The 22,042-nt window shown below is 46.6% G+C and overlaps 1 long non-coding RNA gene across 1 annotated transcript in view; it reads right to left on the bottom strand.

Moving 5' to 3' along the window:
• Positions 1 to 4,851: 4,851 nt before the first annotated feature.
• The window catches only part of LOC123277659 (uncharacterized), a 60,010-nt gene continuing 42,819 nt past the window's right edge, over positions 4,852 to 22,042 (bottom strand). The window contains exon 4 of the long non-coding RNA XR_011494931.1: positions 4,852 to 7,771. This is a non-coding gene — a long non-coding RNA (uncharacterized lncRNA). The remainder of the gene's footprint in view (positions 7,772 to 22,042) is intronic.

Genomic DNA, 22,042 nt, shown 5'->3' with positions numbered 1-22,042 from the left:
AGGTCCTCAGAGGCCCTAGCTGAGGTACCGTGCCTCTGTAGATGCAGGCTTTACATCCCTTTGTCCACCTTTGTCCATCAGTGGTTAGGATGACAGCCCTTCTTAAATTCCAAAGAATTTCCTTTCTTCTTCTCCCTCATCCAGTTCACCTCCCGCCTCTTCACCCAATCTGCATGCACGCACATTCAGTTCTGCTTGTCGTTATAAGGGGGTCCTGTTCCAATGTCAGGTCAATCCTTTTCACCTTCTTCAGGGAGGAGTTAAACCAGAGAGACTCTTTTGTTCCTTGGAGAAGCTACTCTTTATAATGAAGTTACTGATTAGACAGTATCTATAAAATGGCAATGTATGCACCCAAGGATTTAGGAATCCCACTGATAAGCATTTACTCTGTGGACACTCACAAAGTTTGCTGAGATATCTGCACGAGGATATTAATTGGAACATTTTTGTCATTGGGGGAAAAAAGGAAACAAATTGTCCATCCATAGGGACTGGTTGAGGAAATTATGGTACATCCAAATATCTATGAAATCAGATTTTTAAAAATGTGATAGATCTACGTGCTGATGCGGAAAGAGCTCAGGATGTATTACAAAGTGGAAACAACGCTCCCACCACATTGCAAAACCCTGGGCACGGTTTACATCGTGTGCTGCGGGAATGCTGCCTCAGCTTGAGGCGCCATAAAGGGCAGTGGGGTTGGCCTCAGAGTTGTGCAATCCTGAGGCTATTTTGGTGTGTTAAAAATATTTAAGCACGAACGGATATGTAGGTATTACATAAACTTTTTTTCCCCTGGGAAAGACGCAAAGGAAACTTTTAAAGTGGTGGCTTCGGGAGAGGGATAAGCAAGGGGGTAGGAACTTCCACTTTTCATTTTGTACTTTTTCATACATACATATTATCTAACCAAGTACTTTTATTTGTTAACCGTCTACAGGTATTACCTGGGCATGGGGGGAGAGAGATTATTGTTTTATTCTTTATACTGCTCTGTGCTTGTTTTTCAAATCCTAATGTGCAGCTTTTGAAGAAGCAGCAGCTAAACTTTACCATACACCAAGCATAATTTTTGAAGATTATTCAAATCAAGCTATCCATTTTTCACATACAAAGCATGCATTTCTCGAGTTGCAACATTCCCTCTGTGATATGCGTGTTTCTACCTGTGAAAGAAGCCCTGAAATCCTTGGGTAAGCACCTATTTTTGTCCCCTGTGCAGTTAGTGGAATGCGGGACTCGGGTGGCAGGTGGATGATAGCTCCTGCAGAGAGCCGCTGCTCCCCACGTCCTCCCTCCTTGGTGAGTCTCTGCCAGGTGGCCCGTGCCATCAGCCATCAGACTCCTCAGTGCTGCTTTCTGCATGCCAGCTCCCAGGGCTTGTTTAGAAGAAGAGGGAGATGAGTCAACAGATTTGCCTGATGAGAGGCTGGTCTGGCGCCAGCATGATGCCCTGCCTAGCTTCAACTGCCCAACTCCAGCAGTAACTGGCAAGAGGGGGTCAGAGCCACCTCTCAGGTTCCGGAAATGAGCTCATCTCCTTTGGCTGCCCTGGGGAGACAGACGCCTGACCAAGGGGAACTAGCCTGGAGGAGGGGCCGCCTCTTCACCAGCACTTGGGGAGCTGGCGGGCACCGGGTAAAGTCTGAGGAGCCGCCACCATCCCATCTGACACCATCTTCCAGACGAGGGCAGCCCCTGATACAGCCCTTCTGCAACCTGGTGGACAAGGCCTTCTTCCTGCATATTTCTCAGCAACACTCTCTGTTCCATTCTCTGTGGCTCTTCTTGGCTAGGGTCCACAACTCTCAAAAGCTAAATGATTGGAAGAATTAAACAATAAATTCAGGTAAATCAGGGAAGTGAGAGCCTTCGTCTCTGCCAGCTCTGAATCACTGTCTCTTTCCAGCATCTTCTCCAAATGGTCAGTCAGGCTGGAGGACCTCACCTCTCAAACCTTGCACACCTAGTCACTCCCCTATCACCTCTTCTAACAAATTGACTCTGTGTTCCATGCTCTTCATGAATCAACCGAAGAACCGACTGGAATGCACACTTTATCCTGGGTGTCCCATAAGCTCTGTTTGGCTTGGTGGTCCTGCTGATTGAGGAAAATGCTGTCTTATCCCAATTTCCATGGTTTCCTCTCAGAGTAGCCAGAAGGTTCCCATGACATTTTGTTCTTTCCTTGGTTTCACTTGCCTTGAATTTGAGCTGCAGTTTTTCAGAGGCAGAGAAGTGTCTTATCGTCCTTCAAGGTGGAAGCCTCGAAGATTTCAAGTATCTGGAGTCCCTCGGTGTGAAGAACAATAAAGAGCAGTGTTAATTCAACAGATGGGTCTTTGCCAACAGCAGCTCCTGCCTGGGGATCCCCGCCTCAGAAGGGATGAGTGGCCCCTGTCAAGAGACCTCAAATGCTGGGACCGTCGGATACGTGAGGGGGAAGGCAATTTTGTTGGCTGATGTCTGTCAGGCACTCTGCTAGACACTGAGAATTTTGATCTTATATCTTCCTCCCAGCAATTCTGAGTGGAAACATTTTTGCCCCCTTTTTTTTGTTTTTAAAGATTTTATTTTTTTTCCTTTTTCTCCCCAAAGCCCCCCAGTACATAGTTGTATATTATTCGTTGTCGGTCCTTCTAGTTGTGGCATGTGGGACGCCGCCTCAGCATGGTTTGATGAGCAATACCATGTCCGCGCCCAGGATTTGAACCAATGAAACACTGGGCCGCCTGCAGCAGAGCAGGCGAACTTAACCACTCGGCTACAGGGCCAGCCCCCCATTTTGCCCCTTTTTTCATAGAAGAGGCAACTGAAGCTCAGGGGCATTGGGTACTTTGCTAGGGTCCCATAGCTCAAATAGAGTCCCAGTCTGTGCCCTGCAAACCCCCGAGTGCCTCTTTCTGGGTGGATGAGGCAACCCCACAGAACACAGAAGTAAACTCCTCAGGTATTGAATTCACAGATTGAATGTTCAGATAGACCCAGCTTGCCACCCCCGCAGACGCAGAAGGAGTGTGACCCAGTCTCTGGTTCACTCACAATGGGGGCTCTCTGCCAAGAAAGCATAGAGATGGCAAGTCTCTACCTGCGGCAAATACCATCCCTGCCCTGATCTTAATTCCCATGGAAGACTAGCAAATAGGATTGAAAGGAAAACTGAAGCTGCAAAGCCCCTTCCTGAGGCTCCAAAATTCAGGAACTTTAAGACAAAGGCCCAGTTCACTTGTCCCTACCTGTGTTGGCAGACCTGACTGGTGGAAGACCACTGTCTTTGGGGCTATGTGGTCCCAAAGCCTGGTCCTAGAGCCTTTCCCTACTCATAATAATACAGCTGAAGGACCTCACAGGGGCCATCGTCCCCCTGAAACACCTTCCTTTGGGTAATGATAGCAGCAGCTGTTGCCATTTAGAAAAGCACCACACAGCCCTGGCTTTTGGTTCCCTGGTTACTAGGACAAAGCTAGAATGAAGCCTCCTGGGCCCCAGCTCTGGCCAAACCAGTATCAAAATCAACTTTCAAATAGCGTCAACTCTCAATTATTCAAGACTAATGGTCAATCTGTATATCTCCTTCCCCCTCCCTCTCTCTCTGCTCTTTGCCAGTGCCTTTTGGCTCTCCTCATTAACACAACCCCCAGAGCAGGAACAGGCGGAGGACTTAAGATCAGTCGATGTTAGGGCCTGTTAGCGATCGCAGTAAAGGATTTGTTTAAGAAGCAGTATGGGCGGAATGTGGATTTCCAGTATTCTTGCTAATCTCATTCCTACTTATTGTGGACAATAGACAACTGCCTTGAGTTCTTTGAGCCCCTCTACTAAAGCTTGCCAGGAGAAGAAATAGGACTGAAATCTACACACCCAGAGCCAGGTCCCAGGCTGAGACCAGCTGGGTTGAGAAGGCAGGTGTGCCCCACGCTGCCCTCTCTTGCAGGCCTAGAGGGCATGTGTGTATTTACCCAGAATCTTCCAAGGACTGTCTCTTGTGTTGGATGGGAGAAAATGGATTTTGAGATAAATGAAACACTAAGAGTTTTCCTTTGTTGAGTAGTTGGAGTTTATATTTCTAAATCAAGTAAATTAGCAAATAAAACATGAAAACTAATTTTAAAAAATCCAATTCACATACTGTAGTGGTTGTCACCTTTTTCCTAGCAAACCAGAAGACTTTCAAGGCATAGGATGGCTTCCATTCCCAACAAACAATACTGTAACTTCTCCTTATGTTATTAATAATAATAAATGCTGGCACATTGATACATAAGTGCCTGCTGCTATGTTAATTGATATATATGAAAATATCTTATATAATCTTTCTAACTCCATGAGGTAGAAACTACTATTATTCCTGTCTGCGGAGAACGAGACTTAGAGAAGTTGTCGCTTGCTCCAGGCTGCTCAGGAAGGAAGGGACAGAGTAGGTGGACTCACCCAGGGAACAGACCCCACAGCTCTTGATCACCCGGCTGGTCCACCTGGTCTACAGTGTGGCCCATGCTACGTGTTTTAACCCCTTCTCTTGACCAAAACTATGACAACCACAACCACCAAAACCCCAGTAATGTAACTGGGGATGCCCAGATTCCTTCCCGTCCTCTTCACATGGCCTCCTGATCCCCAAATGTCTAGACTGAGGACTCCTCTGCTCTGCTAGACTCTCCGGCCCCTTCAGCAGTGAATTGTGCACATCACGCGGTTTTTGTATTTGTTCTTTCAGTATTACTAGGTCTTAAGTTGTTATTTAACTCTTTCTGTGGATATGTTATCTCCATATAGTAAGAGTCTCATGGGAAGGGAGGGTGTCATGCTTCATGGATAGTATAATTCATTAATGTTCCTAGCATGATCCTGGGTGCAGAGCAAGCCCATAATGTCTATTTCCTGGTTAGTTAGTTGACTGATTTGGGGGTAGAACCATGTGGAAGATACCTCTACTCTATCTCTCATGGTGCTTAACACAGAACTAGGCATATAGTAGATGCTCAATGAAATTTTTGTTGACTGAGTGTCAGACTACCTAGAAGAAAGAAAGAATGAGTCCAACAGTTACTGAGCATCTACTATGTGGTTTATGCATATTATCTAATTTACAGTTCACGATAATTATGTGAAGTAAATGTCGTTCCTACTTTTCATAAGGTCCCAAATCTACAGCAGGTGAATGGTGAAACTAGGGTTCATACGCAGAGCCCTGGCAGTGGGGTGAGGAGACCACGGGCACCTGACGGCGTTGGCCTGGGACAATCAAGGATTGCTCTTGGGGACATCCCAGAGGCAGTCACGTGGTGGACAAAAAGGTTTTGGAACAAGACAGGCCAGTTCCTAGAATAACTGAGAGTTAGGACTGGGTGTCTCCGTCAGCAGTCCCCAGGAATAGCCTGTGGGCAGTTTCTGTCCCCAACCTTGGACCTAGTTCTGACACTAGGCTCCACCCATCTTAAACCTTTGTCTTTGGGCAAAGGACGGCAATCACTCCAACCCATTACTTTCCAATTGTTCCTGGACTTGCGCTGGTTCCAGTTGGATAAATCTGCAACAGAACAGAGAGGACTCCCTAGGAATCTGTGGGAATGTGGGGGAGTGGGCAAGATAAGAGACAGCAGGATTAAAAGATTTAACAAAGAAAGCATTCCTTTACGTGGGACAATGCCCAGAGGCTGGTGTGGAAGCATTTGTGGGGTGGGATTTGGATAGCCTGGGAACAAGAGAGTTTATATTTACCTAAACTGCTACAAGCTGCTCAAGCTGCTAGTCTGCCTGTCTTTGCAGAGACTGGGCCTGCTCTAGGGTTCCCAGACCCTCCTGCCAGGTCTCTGCTTGCAGACTGTGCCTGCTCCCATTTCAAGTCTTAATGGGAAGGCAAGACAGATTTCCACGGGAGGGAGGAAGGGCCAAAGACCGTGCCTTATCCCACCCATCCTAACGCGTACGGCCTTGCACACGAGCAGCTTCCTTCTGCCAAGAAGAGACAGGTGCTGTCTTTGCATGAGCCGCGAGAGAGGGGCCACCAGACTAGATTCTGCAGGGCCTTTTCTTGTCCCATTTTCAGGAGTCTGGGCTCTGCACTTGGGACCTCATCTCCCCTTGTTCACCAGTGCCTGCACATAGCAGGTGCTCAATAAATAGTTGTGGAATAAATGATTGAACAACATTTCAGGTATGTCTATTAACCTGTGCCTCTCTGCAGCCCTGTAGCTGCTCTGGCGATTGTATAAACCTAGCAGGCAAGGTGGAGGATGAGGGGGCAGTGTGGGGAGGGACCCCCCAGACAGGTTTGATGCCCCTCAGTTCTCAGAGTGAGCATAGGGGTTGGCTCTCCCAGCCTTCCTTCCTATGGACGAGGAAATGAGGCCCAGGGAAGTGAGGGTCTTCACGCTTAGATCTAGCCTCCACATGCCTACCCACTCCTCTTCTTCAGCCCCTTTAATTACTCCCCATGGCACCCAAGGCCCTCCAGACCCTCTCTCACCTAACTCTCCAATCTCAATTCTCCCCATGCTGCACGCCTTCTACTCCCGTCCACCACATTGGGTGCTTCCAGTACTTGGTGGTTCCTCCACCTCCAGACCCCTTTCTCTCCTTCTCCTCTTCATTTGAGAAACTTCTCACTTTGGATGCCACAGTCATCACCTCCTCTGAGAAGTCTTCCCGGGATGCCTCTAGGCAGGCTTAGAGGTGACCCATCCTGGAGTCTCATAGTGCCCTGTGCTTTCCTCTGTGGTGCACTTAGCACATGCAGTTATGCTCTGTTTGGGTCACCTGGCTTTCTCCCTCTGCTTCCTGGGAGATCTTTGAGAGGAAGGATCTTGTCTTTCACCCCTACCATGCTGCCCACCCGCCACAGAGCAGAAGCTCAAGAAATGTTGCTGAATGAAAACAGCTACTATTTACTCAAACCAAGCACTTTCAAAAAGCTCTTTACATGTATAAACTCATTTAATCCTTCCAACAACAACCCAATGGAGTAGACTATTGTGATGTTTATTATTTGTAAGGTATTTATTATTATAATCGTCATCACCATCCGGTTTTATGGGAGAGGAAATGAAAGCACAAGCTAGCGAGGGGCAGAGCCCAGAGCGGGATGAGCAAAACAGACAACCACCGGGCTGTCCTCCTCCTGCTGGCCGGAACCCCTTCCCTCATCCGTGCTCCTGCCAGGGGCATTCTTCCCTTCTCAGGCATGTTCCCCCTCTCCACAGCCTTTTAAAATTGGAACTGCCTCTCCAGACCCAGTCACATTTGCCCTGACACTTTCTCTGCCCTCTGGCCCAAACAGTTCACTCCTGACCTCCCACAGCATTAAAATTGGCATGTAACACATTCTTTGATTTCTCTCTTATTTGTGTCCTAACATGGCATTCTTTCCAGCGTGAAGGATGCTATGTGCTCCTCCAGGCAAGGGTCTGCATCATCTTCGTTTTGTCTTCCCTCCCTTGTACCTAGCAGACTGTTAGGGACATGAGAGGTGCTCAGTAAATACTTATTGATACCTCGGTGACAAAACACCTAGATGTTCCATCTCATCTTTCCAGGGGATTGCTGCTATTTGCCGTCATCATGATGGTGACAGTGGTTGTCCCTCCACTGCTCGATGTGTGTGTGGTTCTGATCTTGGGGTGCACAGACAGCAGACTGGGTCTGGACGTATTGGAGTGTAATGTGAAGATCTTTGTCCCCTTGTCTGCAGATCAGACTTGATTTGTGGGTCTCTGAGGAACTGGACTCTCCTTTTTCCCACTCTTCCTTTGGTTTCCTCTCCTGACCCCTGGAGAGAGGAGAGGAGTCAGTTCAATATGAAACACTTAAAGAGGTTGAGCTGAACAAGAGAGAGAGTAATAAAATAGGAAGGAGTGCCCAGGACAGCGGCTGCGGAATGGGTGGGAATGCGATTGTATGTGCCACCTCTGCCTTTCTAGGAACACCTGTATGGCGACCTGGAAACTCCACTGAACCCTTGCACCACCCTGTTTGAATGAGCATATTGGAAGACCACAGAATGAGAGTTGAGAGACCACTTACTAGTTACTTGACTTGAACAAACCAATCTCTCTCTAGGTTTCAGTTTTCTGACCTGAAAAAGTGAAATAATAATGTCTCGCCTACCTACCTCATGCAGGGTTGTTGTGTGGATTAAATGAGAAAAGTAAGTGAGAGTATTCTGTTGACATTCTGTTGTCATTACAGTCAGCCTTCCCTAGCTGCCAATGTGGAACCCTCGGATAAGGGGGGGCGACTAAGGGACTGGAACATCCGTGGATTTTGGTATCCACAGGGGTCCTGGAACCCATCCCCTGTGGATACTGAGGGCCGACTGTATATTCATTCGTTCAGTAAATATGTATTGAGTACTCACGATGCACCAGACACTGACTTTAATCAATGGAGATACAAAGGAGGGCATTGCACTAGAAAATTTAGTCCCTGCTCTCATGAAGCCTCCAGTCCAGTGGGGAAAACGGCTTGAATCAGGTAATTACACTGTTGGATAACTACTCACTGAGATGTTGGGAAAGGAACATTGTTCCCTGAGACAGTGTGGCAGAGGAACAATCACATGACTAGGTAGTGGGTCTCAAATTTTGAATTGCAAGAGTCACCTTGGAAGCTGGTGTAGCATGCAGATTGCTGGGCCACATCCCTAGAGAGTCTGCTTTAGTAGGTCTAGAATCCCTTCCAGAAATTTACATTTTTAACATTCTCCTCCACCTCACTCCTCTACGTGATTCTCATGCAAATGGCCTGTGGCCAAATTTTCAGAAAGAGTGACCTAAGGTTAGTGAGGATCCTTCATTGCAGACTGATGCTTAATGAGGTCTCTGATGACAGTGTGTGTGTTTCTAAGCAGATTCCACCCCAGGCTGTTCCTGCAGCTTGTTTGGGGAGATTTTCCTCTTTGCTTAAGCTAGCTTGAGTTGGGCTTCTGTCACTTAAAAACACCACCTCCTGACTAATTTAGGTCCCTTCTGATCCCTGCAAGCTCCTCTCGTGATCTCAGCCGGCTGCGTAGTGAATACAGGATCCGCAGGGGTGAACTCAGGATTTATTGTCAGAAACAGCATCCAGCCTCATCACCCATTCTGAGCCTCCCCTCTCTGCAGCTCCCCACATTCATCTGCAGGCTTTTGTGAGCATCTGTGATATGTGCGATGCGCAAAGCATGAACATCAGCAATCAATCTCAAAATAGTAATCTCTGGCCAAACAAGACTTTCACTCATGCTTATAACTAAATGCAAATAATTTTGGTTGGATGATTACTCCATATCAGCAAACCACATAGAGTGGGGGTTGGGTGTTTGGGTTCTGGAGTCAGACTATCTGGATTTAAATCCTGGCTCTGTAGTCCCTTCTGCTGGCTCTGTGATGGTAGACTAAGTCACTTTACTTCTCTGAGCCTTAGTTTCTTCATCTATAAAGTTAGTATAACGGATAAGACCTTCAGAGGGTTGCTGTGAGGGTTAAATGCACTATTGTATGTGAAGAGCTTGGAACAATTCCTGGCACGCAGCCAGGGCTCAATAAATATTAGCTATTACATGCATTTAAATATGCTTACAATAGCAAGCCCTATGTAGGATTTCCCCAACCTAATGACTTTTTACCCACATTGGGAAATCTGTTCGTAACTGTACTTCTCTTTCCTCTGCTAATTAATACTGCTTTTCCATCTAAATCTACTATTTACCTCCTGTCCCCTAGAATTTAGGCCCCCTTAACTTCCCCCTTTCCGGCCAATGCAGTGCCTCCTCCTTTTCCTGAACTTCTGAGTCTCTGTGCTGCCCTTTCCCATAACCTCAAGGTTCCACTTTGAGCCTCCTTCACTCTGTATGTCTCCTCAATGGTCCTGGGACTACCCGGAGGCCGCAGAGAAGCTCCAGCTACATGCACGCTCCTGTGCCCAGCACACACCATCATGACCCCTGAAGCTATGTGCCAAGGACTGGCTAGCTTAATTACGGAACTCATTTATTCTTACTCAATCCCTTGAACTTTGGTTCCTCACTTGTAAACTGAGGATAATAACACCAACTTAATTGGATTGCTGTAAAAATTGAAGGTGACGATGTCTGCAAAGCCCAGGTGAATGCTTGATAACATTTACTACTGGCGTTATTGTTATTATCTGCAACTGCAGAGAAAATAAAGCAAATGAAAAGTCTACATTTTCACACAGACAAATGCACTCTGCTTCGTTTGCAGACTCTGGAAGGTGAGGCCAAAACTTGGCCAAGGAAGCTGACCCCTGACCGCCAGCCCCGGATTGGCATGACGAGGGCCTCACTCTAGTGCCTGCCCTGGTTGGAAGAACCCTCTTACCAGTCACTATCATCACTACCATTTGCTCCATAAGTTTAACTCACTCTCTCTCTCTGGTAAAATCCGCATTAAAATTACCATCTTAGGGGCCGGCCCCATGGCCCCAGGGTTAAGTTCGCACGCTCTGCTTCAGCAGCCCTGGGGTTTCGCTGGTTCGGATCCTGGGCGCAGAGATGGCACCGCTCGTCAGGCCACGTTGAGGTGGTGTCCCACACACCACAACTAGAAGGGCCCACAACTAAGACATACACCTATGTACTGGGGGGATTTGGAGAGGAAAAGCAGAAAAAAAAAAAAAAAAGATTGGCAACAGTTGTTAGCTCAGGTGCCAATCTTTAAAAAAAAAAAATTACATCTCAACCATTTTTAAGTGTATATTCAATTGTGTTAATTACATTCACATTGTTGTGCAACCAATCTCCAGAACTGTTTTTATTTTACAAAACTAAAACTTTGTACCAATTAAACAACAGCTCTCCATTCTCCCCTCTCCCAGCCCCTGGTCAACACCATTGTACTTTGTCTCTATGAATTTGACTACTCCAGGTACCTCATACAAAGGGAATCACACAATATTTGTCTTTTTGTGTCTAGCTTATCCACTTAGCATAATGGCCTTGACTTTCATCCATGTTGTAGCATGTGTCAGAGTTTCCTTCCTTCTTTAAGGTTGAATGATATTCCATTGAATGTACATACCACATTTTGTTTATCCATTCATCTGTCAATGAACACACTTGGGTTGCTGCTGCTTTTTGACCGTTGTGACTATTGCTGCTATGAATACAGGTGTACAAATATCTCTTTGAGACCCTGATTTCCATTCTTTTGGATATATACCCAAAAGTGGAACTGCTGGATCATACAGTAATACTATTTGAAAGTTTTTGAGGAACCGCTATACTGTTTCCCATGGCAGCTGCACCATTTTTCATTTTTCCAACAAGGCGTAAGTGTTCCAATTTCCCCACATTCTTGTCAATACTTGCTATTCTCTGTTTTTTGATAGTATCCCTCCTAATGGTTGTGAGGAGATCCATAATTCTATTTATTTATTTATTTGTGAGGAAGATTGGTTCTGAGCTAAGATCTGTTGCTAATCTTCCTCTTTTTGCTTGAGACAGATTGTTGCTGAGCTAACATCTATGGCAATCTTTCTCTATTTTATGTGGGATACCACCACAGCATGGCTTGATGAGCCATGCTTGGTCCATGCCTGGGATCCAAACCCGTGAACCCTGGGCCACCAAAGTGGAGCATGCAAACTTAACCACCATGCCACCAGACTGGCCCCCATAACTCTCTTTTAACTCTGGCCTTAGGGATTTTCTGGCTGAGGACAAGCTTCAGAGGCAGGTTTTCAAACACTGCCCCAGGGGATAGGCTGTCTTGACAAGGAGCACAGGCCCCACACTCAGGCCCTTAATTCATTTGCTCCTCAGAATTATCCTTAATATTAGTACTTTCATTTCACAGGTGAGAAAACAGATTGAAAACAGTTAAGCAGCCTGCCCAAGGGCACACAGCTGGAAAACTGGTATTTGACCTGGGCCCCACACCATGTAGGTGTGTAAGAATCGCCCTGTGTGTCAACATCCACGATGTACTCCCTGAGTCCAAGATGAGAACACTCTGTCTCTGATTCTCTCACAGCAATACACGCCTGGGTTTCTGCTCAGCTGCCCCTCCCCAGCTGTTCAGGGCCTGCTGGGCTGGATGAATAGGAAGAAAAGCAGACTGCATTTATTGTTTAACCAAGTGCCCAGTGCACCTGTTGTGCCATTGAGTGCCATTTATGATTGCAATAAAACGTAGTCCCAACATTAGAGGGTTTACAAGAGTTTCCTTCAATTCCAAAACTCAGCGTGATGGAGGGACAAGTGTCAGCCAGCTGGCATCCCTTCGAGTAGGACCTGTGGCAGAAGGGGCTTTTAAAAACTGATGCATTGGGCTGGGCTTTGCCTGACCTTTGCGCAAACAGCAGCAAGTTCAAGAGCTCTCTCCCTCAGTGGCTGGACAGGCGGGGTCGCTCAGAAGGACGAAGTGGGAGGGAAGACGGAGTGAGGCTGTCCGAGCCCAGCCGGAGAGGACTGGTCCCGCCTGACCCAGGCTTGCAGAGTCAGCCAGTCTGTTCCACTTAAAAGTCTTTTTCCTAGACATGGTTATCTGAACTGCACCCTGAGGGATTACTGGTCAATCAAGGCACAGCCCTGGTAGAAGCAGTGGGAACCTTTTAAAGGGGACCACACATGTATTCCAGGGCTTGCCTCACAGCCACAGGTTAGCGATGCTTGACTGTCCCCACACCTGTTATACTCTCGACTTATTCCAGAAGTGACCATCAAACTGTAACCTGGTCACAGGGGTGGGCGGGGCAGAGGTCAGCCCAGTAAGAGCTGTGCCCTCAAAGAAGATTGGGAGAGGGGCCAAGGGGTACTTGCAAGCCCAGCTCTCAATAGCAACCAGGAGCAGGTGACGGTGAAGGAAAGGCCTGGGGCTTTGACTGGAGGAAGCCCAGGAGACATCTTGGTGCCAAAGGAAACTGGTAGGGTCCACTGCTGATATGGCTTGGCTCAAAAATTGTGCAGATATTACAAACCGTGACCTTGAAAATGAGATGAGGGGAATGCGGAACCACGGTGCGGATGCAGAGGAGTTTGTTGTGAGCTTCCGTAGGAGAGAAATGACAGGGCAGAACGTGTGGTTGGCTATGAAAGTATGAAAGGTATGAGGAAGGGACTGCTCGTACTTTTGATTTATTATAAAATATCTATTAAAATCTACTTTGTGCAGGGCTTGTGGGAATTTTAAAAGTGAGTGCAACCCTCAAAGATGCATTTAAAAAAATCATATCTTCATCTTCAGAGGCTGTATGTGTATATATACATATACGGTTGAAAGCTCAGACTCTGGCCTCAGAGAGCTTGGGTTCAAGTCCAGCTTTACACTAACAGTGTGAGCGTGTGCAAGCGGCTTACTTCCTGTAGTTCTCAATTTTTACTCTGTAACAGGGTACAGTGGTCCTCACTGTAAAGCACTGGGCACACCTGTACACTGCACACCACTTGGCCCAGAGTGACACTCAGTAAAAGCTGGCAATTAGTAATGAATTTCAAGCCAGGGCTAACAAAAAAGCAAAGTGGCGCCTACTGCATGCTGGGCACTGGGCCAAATTATATAGGTGAATTCATAACATTTAATCCTTACTTATGACTATTAGCCAGGCAGCTATCAGCCCCATGCTGCAAAGGAGGAAGGGAGGAAACAGCATCCCAGGCGGAGGGCTGGCCCTGCCACGGCACAAAGCAAGGTGAACTGCTGGAAAAATGGCCATGCGCACATCCCTTTGAACTGGCTTGGGGTCAATCCCCGCTTGAGGAAGTATAGCAAGATCCATAATTGAGAATTCATCATTCCCAGGCTGGATAAATGGAACGGAATTGGATGGTTTTCTTATGCCTAGTGGCTTCCTCCATCTTGTTAACAGAACTGTACCAGTGTCCAGCTCTCTCCAGACACGCTTTTTTGCTGCACCTACAGAGGCTCCCGAGCATGTCCAGCCCCCTAGGAGTTCCATGGGAGATTACTTACACCAGGGATTAATGTGGAGAGGAAGGAGGCTGAGGCAGGGATGTGCAGCGAGAACAATGACTTCATGTAAGGATCAGCTTTGGAAAAGGCAAGCCAGATGGACCAAAGGAAGAGAGAAAATGGCACCAGCATCTCCCTTTTACGATGTCCTCACACAGTCTTGGGTGTCTTCATATTCAGCTCCTGTTGTGGACTTAGTGACTCAGTAGTATCTTAGTCCTGGAAAGGACTTAGGGGCCGAGTGGTCCAGCAGCACTGTTTTACTGATGGCTCAGAAAACGCAGGTAACACGCCCGATGTTACACAGGGAGCTGGTGACAAAATCCAGACTAAAACCTTGGTTCCCTCATTCCTGGTGCAATGTTATTTTTACATCCTCATATGGCTTCCAAATTGCTCATTTTCCAGATCCCTCCCGTAAGACTTTGTCCCTGGCCCCAGAGCTGCAGGCACTTTGGACAGAAGCCAACACGTCAGGGAGCAACTGGAAAGGGTGCACCTGGGGAGGCTGGGGGCTGGGGGCTGGGGGCTGGGCCCACCCTGCGAGTTCATTTGATTCACTCCAATGGGAGCAAAGGGAATGAGAGCATTAACATGTTGAGTGCGCCTCAGTGCTGTCTAAACCAGCCCTGAATACTAACCAGGGAGCTGAGACAGAGCTAAAAATAACTGGCTAATCACCACCAGGAAGAATTAACAAGGACTCGGAAGAAAGGAAAATGTCTTAATATTCCATCTCTCTACAGCTGGGCTCCAGCTGGGGCTGGGCTCCTCCTGGCTTCATAGCGCAGGTAATTAGGCAGCACAGAAGCTGCAGTGCTCATGGGCGCTCAGAGGGGGCCCGCCTCAGCCTGCAGGAGGGTAAACGGAACAGGGTTATTTGGGGTGAGTTGAGTTGGAAAATAGTGAATACAGAAAAAATACGATGTGAGAGGGCGGCAGGGTTTGAAGAATGAAAGAGTTGTCGCAGTATATACCACTTCTCTTTTGAGAAAGTAAATCCTTAATGAAATGAAAACATCATTTTATTCTGCTCTGCAAACCGTTTCTCTGAAAGTCTTCCCTAAGCACAAGCGCCTAATTCTCAAAGCCTCGTTGGAGTCCGGGCCTTGGGGACCATCTTGAAATGAGGTCTTCCTGGCAATTACCGTCTTTGGACAAAGACAAGGTGGACCCACAGAGAACCGAACACTGAAACAGAGCAGAGCACGTGAATAAAACAGTGAAAGGCCCGCCTGGAAAGATCCATTCACCTAACCTGAAAGAGGAGGAATAGGGAACGATCATTGCAATTTGGAAGAGGTCAGTTCAAGAGAAATGAAAAAAGTAATATTTTGCAGAGGGCGGGATAATACTTGAAGAGCTTGCTTCCTCCAAAAGGTTTAACGGGTTTAAATAAATAAATAGAAATTGATTTAAAAGATTCACTAATGACAGGTATATTATTAAAAACAACTGGGGCTGGCCATTGGCGTAGCATTTGAGTTCGCGTGCCCCTCCTTGACAGCCCAGGGTTCGCTGGTTCGGATCCCGGGGTGGGGACCTGCGCACCGCTTATTAAGCCAGGCTGTGGCAGGCGTCCCAGATATAAAATAGAGGAAGATGGACACGAATGTTAGCTCAGGGCCAGTCTTCCTCAGCAAAAAGAGGAGGATTGGTGGCAGACGTTAGCTCAGGGCTAATCTTCCTCAAACGACAACAACTGCCAGTGAGGAGCTGTCGGATAGCCCATCCTGAGCCATTCGATTCACCAAGGTGGGCAACATGTTCACGATGCTCCCCCAGCCTGTGCGGTCAGCGAGGGCAGGTCCTGCACCTGCTGGCTGTAAGAATCAGAGATAGAGTGATGTAAGGAAAAGAATGCGGGTTATAAAAAAGAATGTGGACTTTATATGGAGAAGATGGGTTCAAGTCTTGCTTGATCTTAGCTTAGCTCAATTTAGAGAGCTAGATTTAACTTGGCTCTCTGGGTCCTATTTTCTCACCTGCAGACAAGCATGAGAGGAATATTATTTTCTCTGTCGGGAGAATCAAACTACCTAACACATGTGAAAACCATTCATTCTAATATGTGAAACAAATATTAATGACTGGTATGCTATGGAAAGAGACAAATGTGAATCGGCCAGGTGTGGGCAATCTTTCTAATGCACAGATTAAGATGAAATATTTAAATACTCAGCACCCGCACCCATTTCCCATCACAGTCCTCTTTGTTTAGGTGGGTCTCATCATCCTGCTTTTTCTGCTATTTATTCTGTCCCTGGGACTCTAGCCATTGGATCTACCACTGCGATGGCCCGGGGGAAGGGTGCTATTGGTAAATTGCAAGGGGGCTGATTTCTGGAAGTCATCGAGTCTGTTTGCATTGTTTTCCCACAGCCAGGGAGGCCCCATCCTGCTGCCTGAGTCACACTGCAATCCCCGGGGAGGAGAGCGCAGCCTTGCCTGAGACAGACAGTCTTCAGAGGATCCCGCCCGGGGCGCCAGGGCAAGGCAGTTCTGCAGTTTCAAAAAACCACTGGTCTGATGTTGTTCCTGCTCCAAACCAGCAGATTTTCTTTGGTGGGGGGAAGGAGGTTTATCTGACATTATCCAAAACTCCTAAACAGCATAGTGGCATTGGAAGAGAAAAGAGCAGAAATCAGAAAGCTAAGTTAAAATGGCATCTGTGTCGCTTACTAGTCACGTGATATTATCAAATAATTGAACTACTCTGAGCTTCGTCTGGTAAAGAGGAGAAGGAGGCTTGGCTGCTGCCTCCCGGGGCTGCTGGGGGATTCGTTTGAGGAAATATATGGGAAACGAAGTTATAAACCATAGCGTTTCATTCAAATGTAAAGGTAATTCATTGATTGAGCTGTTAGGTAGATGATTATTAATAATAGCTTGTATTAGCATAGCACTTTTTCTTTTTTTTGCTCAAGTTTATTAAGGTACAAATTAGTGCATAAAATGTGCCTTTTTTAGTAGAGTTCTGAGTGTTGACAAACACACATAGATATGTCAGCAGCAGCACAGTGAAGGTACGAGACAGTTCCACACCCCTCACTCCCTCACGCTCCTTTGTGGTCAGCTGCTCGTCCCACCCTGCGCCCCCCGCAATCGCTGATTTGTTTTCTATACCTACAGTTTCCCTTTTTCCAGAATGTCATATAGATTGAATCATACAGCATGAAGCCTTTTGAGTCTGGCTTCTTCCACTTAGCATAATGCACTGAGATTCATTCCAACTTATCTCATATATTCAATAATTCATTCCTTTTCATTGCTGAGTAAGTAGTACTTCATTCTATGAATGTACCAGTTTCTTTATCCATTGACATTGTTTCCATGACTAAATCACTATTAACATCTGTTTACAGGTTTTTGTGTGAACATAAGTTTTTGTTTCTCTTGGGCAAATACCTAGGAGTGGGGTTGCTGGATCACATGGTAGGTGTTTGTCTAACTTTATAAGAAACAGACAGACTGGTTTTTAAAGTGGCTGTACCATTTTTGCATTCTAGCACAGCACTTTAAAAAAATTCTTTAAAAAATATTTCAAAGTCCTCGTGTGTCCGATTTTATCTTATCCTCCAAATAGCTCTGTGAAATAGGAAGGGCAAATATTACTACCCTCCTATAATAGGTAGGGATATGAGGGCTAAAGAGGAGAAATGACTGACCAAATGTTACTGTGGCAGAGGCTCCTATTGTCCCCAGTACATACGCTCTCCCCTTCCTTTCAGTGGAGTCCCTGCTCCCTCTTGAGTACATGGTGCCCATCGAGCAACTACATTTCCCAGCTTCCCTTGCATCTAGGAGGGCCATGTGACAGGACTCTGACCAGTGGGATATGAGCGGGAGCCATATGTGCAAACTCCAATTCACTTCCTAAAAACTGAATTTGCTAAGTCTTCATATCTTCTTTTCCATTTCCTGCTGGCCGGCATGTGGATCTGGCAGCAACTCGACTTGGACTTGCAGATGGAGGCTGTACAGAATGGAGGACACCTGGGTCCCTGGGAGACGTCATGGGACAGAGCCGTCCTGACAGCCAGAGCCACCCAGACTACTCTGTGTTTCTTACTTATCCCATTGTAGTTTTGAGGTCTCTGTTACGACAGCTCGGCATACATCCTAGCTAATACAGTTACACATCAGACAAGTGGGAGTACATTACAGCCAGTTCACATGACTTCCTCAACCTCGTACAGAAGGTTGTTAAAAAAATCAGCTTGGCTGAAATCCAGATATTGTATGTTTATACCATCTCCTGACCTAACAGTCAGATAACCCCATCAAAGAAAAAATGAGTCTAGGGAGTGGGATAATTTATGCTCCATGAGCCCTCATTGGCTCCAATGGATCACCTCTTCTAATTTTCCACACCCACCGTGGGTGTTAGGCCCACTGGCCTGAGGTGAGAGGCATTTATTTTATTCATGGAGAATTTCATGTACAGGAGCAGCAAGAAATGAAGTTGTTAGAGCTGAGGATGGTTACTGGAAGATTTTGAGGTCCAACTGAGGCATTTGGACTTGATGGATTGAGCAGGAGGAAGAGGATACACAGGGGACGGAGAATGTAAAAATGCAGTGTCGGGGCCAACCTCGTGGCCCAGTGGTTAAGTTCACGCGCTCCACTCCGCTCTACTCCCAGAGTTCGTGGGTTTGGATCCTGGGTGTGGACCTACACACCACTCATCAAGCCATGCTGAGGCAATGTCCCACCTACAAAAAACAGAGGAAGATTGGCACAGAAGTTAACTCAGCAACAATCTTCCTCAAGCAAAAAGAGGAAGATTGGCAACGGATGTCAGCTCGTGCCAGTCTTCCTCACACACACACGCAAAAGCAGTTTCAAGAAGTTGCTTCTGGCAATTGTGTAGTGAGTAGATTGGAGAAGAGTCCAGGAGTAGGAGGCCCTCTCAGGAGGAGGTTGTGACAGTATGGATACGAGGAGTTTGGGAATATACAGGAAGAGTTTGGGTGGCTGTCTGTGCATAGTGTGAGCAGAAAAGGAGCCAACAATGAAAGGAAAGTGGATGGGAGCGGACTTCAGTTATGGGGAAACTGAACAGGATTGTTAAGAACGGTCTCCCGGGGCCACCCCCAGGCTACACCCCTTTGCTGTTCCCTTTTCTGCTTTCCTAGCAAGCTCTTCTTCACTTGTTGGCAAGACCCTATTTGTCTAGTCTTCAAATCATGTGACAAGGGCCAAATAGGGCCTGACCTATCCTCTGCAGTAACACACAACATTCTGAGCCTGGACCTCTGAATCCCAGGGCAGCAAGTGAAAGAGGTGGGGAAGGCTTTGATGCCATAGGCAATGGGGAGCCACTGTAGGTTTTGGAGGAAGAGTGATCTTACTGAAAATGGCATTTGAGCTAATAGTGTAAATCCCACCACCAACAAAGAATCATTTATAAAAAGTAGTTAGACTTATTTGGGTTATTAATTAATTCAATTTGTCTAAGACCTAAATGCAGTCTTGAAGAGAGTATATAAAGTTGCTTAGAGTTTATAGACAAAGGTTAATGATAAAGAGTAATGGATTCAAGAAGAGAAGGTAGCTTGAAGATGCGCAGGGATTAACTTCTGTACCCTTATTAGAATTACATAATTTTAGAACTAGACGTGATATGCAAAAACATCAAAGGATGAAGATGTGGAAGAATGGAAGAGTCCTGACTGACAGAACTCCTGGGGACAAGTCCCAACTCTACCACTAACTTGTTCTGGAACTTTAGACTAGTCACTTACCCTCTCTGGGCTCAGAGGGACCAGCTCTTCTTTGCAACCAACATTATATCCATCTAGTGCAATTAAATAATACCTAAATCAAATGCGAACACATCACCTGTATTGTTGAGAGTGAATTGGTCGGCTTGCAAAGAAGAAAGAAGAAACCAGTAAGAATAGATCTATGTTTGTCAAACAAGGTACAGGTACCCCTGGGAGAGCTCAGCAGCGCCCTGAGGCATAGAAGGAGCCACAGGACAAACACGGAATGTCTTCTTGGAATGTCAATTATATTTGCTAGTAAGTGGTTTAAAATAAATTTATGTGATAGCAAAAATAAATATATTATGAAGAAGACTATTATATTGCAATATTTTAAAAACATAATATGAAATTTCAAAAATAATTTTTTTTTAAAGATTGGCACCTGAGCTAACAACTGTTGCCAATCTTTTTTTTTTTCTTTTCTTTTCTGCTTTATCTCCCCAAATCCCTCTGGTACATAGTTGTATATCTTAGTTGCAGGTCCTTCCAGTTGTGGCATGCGGAATGCCACCCCAACATGGCCCAATGAGCCATGCCATGTCTGCGCCCGGGATCGGAACCTGCGAAACCCTGGGCTGCCACAACAGAGTGCACGAACTTAACCACTCGGCCTGAAACTTCAAAAACTTTTTGAGCTTGTGGAGAGCTGTTTGGAACCATGCCCAAAGATACCCAGTATGTGTGTGTGTGTGTCCCAGCTCAATAGCTCTGAGCAGACAGAACTCCATGAAATTTGTGTTTGAAAACTGCACTCAGCCTACAACAGAATTAATCCGAGTTGAGGGAAAGGCATGGAGATGATGTACAAGCACACATCTGGTGAGAGGAACTCACGAGGAGGCCCAGGGATACGGAATGGGATGAGGGTTTACAATGAGCCAGGGCAAAGGGAAGAGTGGGCTGGTCCCTGGAGAGGGGGTTTGACCTTTTGTCTCCACAGTGGCTCTCACAGCCATTGCCTTTGTCTCTGGTTTAACCTCCTGGTTAAGCTGTTGTTGATGGCAGGTTCTGGCAGGGAGGAAGCAGTGAGGGGATGAGGCGATGGGTTAGGGGGATGCTGAGGAAATTTCCACATGTGAATTGCTGTCTTGGATCTGCTCTCTTTCAATACCAGGGCCAAGTCTTCCACTGCCCCTAAGGCCCCCCAAATCCCCATCCTCGTCACGTCCCCTTCTCTAAGACACTGGAGGCCACCAACTTCCCATCCCACCTGCATGTTTATCCACACCTGCATCCCGTTTCCTCCAGCCTCCAAGACTGCAGGGTCCTTCCTGCTGCAAAGCCAAGCCTCTTCCAGCCTCTTCAACCCCCACTTCCTGAAGCCTGGATGTTGCCGCACCCATCACTCCTCCTTTCTCACCGGTATTTTCACTATCACCCTCTTTTCTTGTTTCCCCCCTCAGCCTATAAGCATAATCACATTTCTTCCCCTAAAACAAATTTCCCCTCATCTTGGATTCTCTTCTTTCTCTCCTTCCCTCCTCATCTGAGCTTCTGAGCCAGACTGACTCTTCACGCTGTCCCGTTCACTCCGCAAACCACTGCCACCAACAGACAAAACAGGTGCAGAGGGCGCCACAGAGCAAAGGAGCTGTGAAGAAAGAAGGTCACGAAAGAATATACGTATGTATGCATGCATGCATGCATGTGTATGAATACATATGTATATTAAAACATATATTTAAATTGATGATATCTTGGGAAAAATCAAAATTCTGTTGACCTTTATTACAATTACAGGTTAGCACTGATTTTATTTTGATATGTACACAGGAAGGACAACATAATCTTTTCAGTGCTTAGAGCCTCTGACAGTCTTACTCTTGCCCTGGAAATCAGAACTCCACCCCTGATCATCCAGGCACCATTAAAGGCGCTGCTCCTTCTCCTCAGTGACTTGGGCCACAAACCTGCACACCACCCACACTCTGTCCCGCTTACTCCTCACTCCAGCGAGCCACCAAATAGCAATGATTTTTCTTTTAACCAGTTATATCTCAAATCTATTGCTTCCTCTCTGTCCTTACCACCCCTGACCTAGTCCATGCCCTCGTCATTTCTGAAGTGGAGTACGAGAAACACCTCCTAGCACTGCTCCCTGCCTCCAGTCTGACCACTGGTGGGTCCACCTTCTACTCAGCAGCCAACAGTATCATGTGATTTCCTTGCTTGAAGGCATTCATGGGTTCCCCATCTTGTACAGAACAAGTATAATGCTTCGCCTGGCTTAAAGAGCCTTCTAGAACCTTCTCCTAGTACTTCATCAGGCTCATCTCCTATAACATCCCACGTGACAATTTCAGACTGCTCTATGGCAGCTCCTCTCAGACGCCACACAGTTTCCTGTCTCTGTGCCTT

The sequence above is a fragment of the Equus asinus genome, chromosome 16, assembly GCF_041296235.1.
Source record: "Equus asinus isolate D_3611 breed Donkey chromosome 16, EquAss-T2T_v2, whole genome shotgun sequence".
NCBI lineage: Eukaryota > Metazoa > Chordata > Mammalia > Perissodactyla > Equidae > Equus > Equus asinus.
The sequence above is the reverse complement of the archived record's forward strand: the minus strand, read 5'-3'. Positions and strand labels throughout refer to the sequence as shown.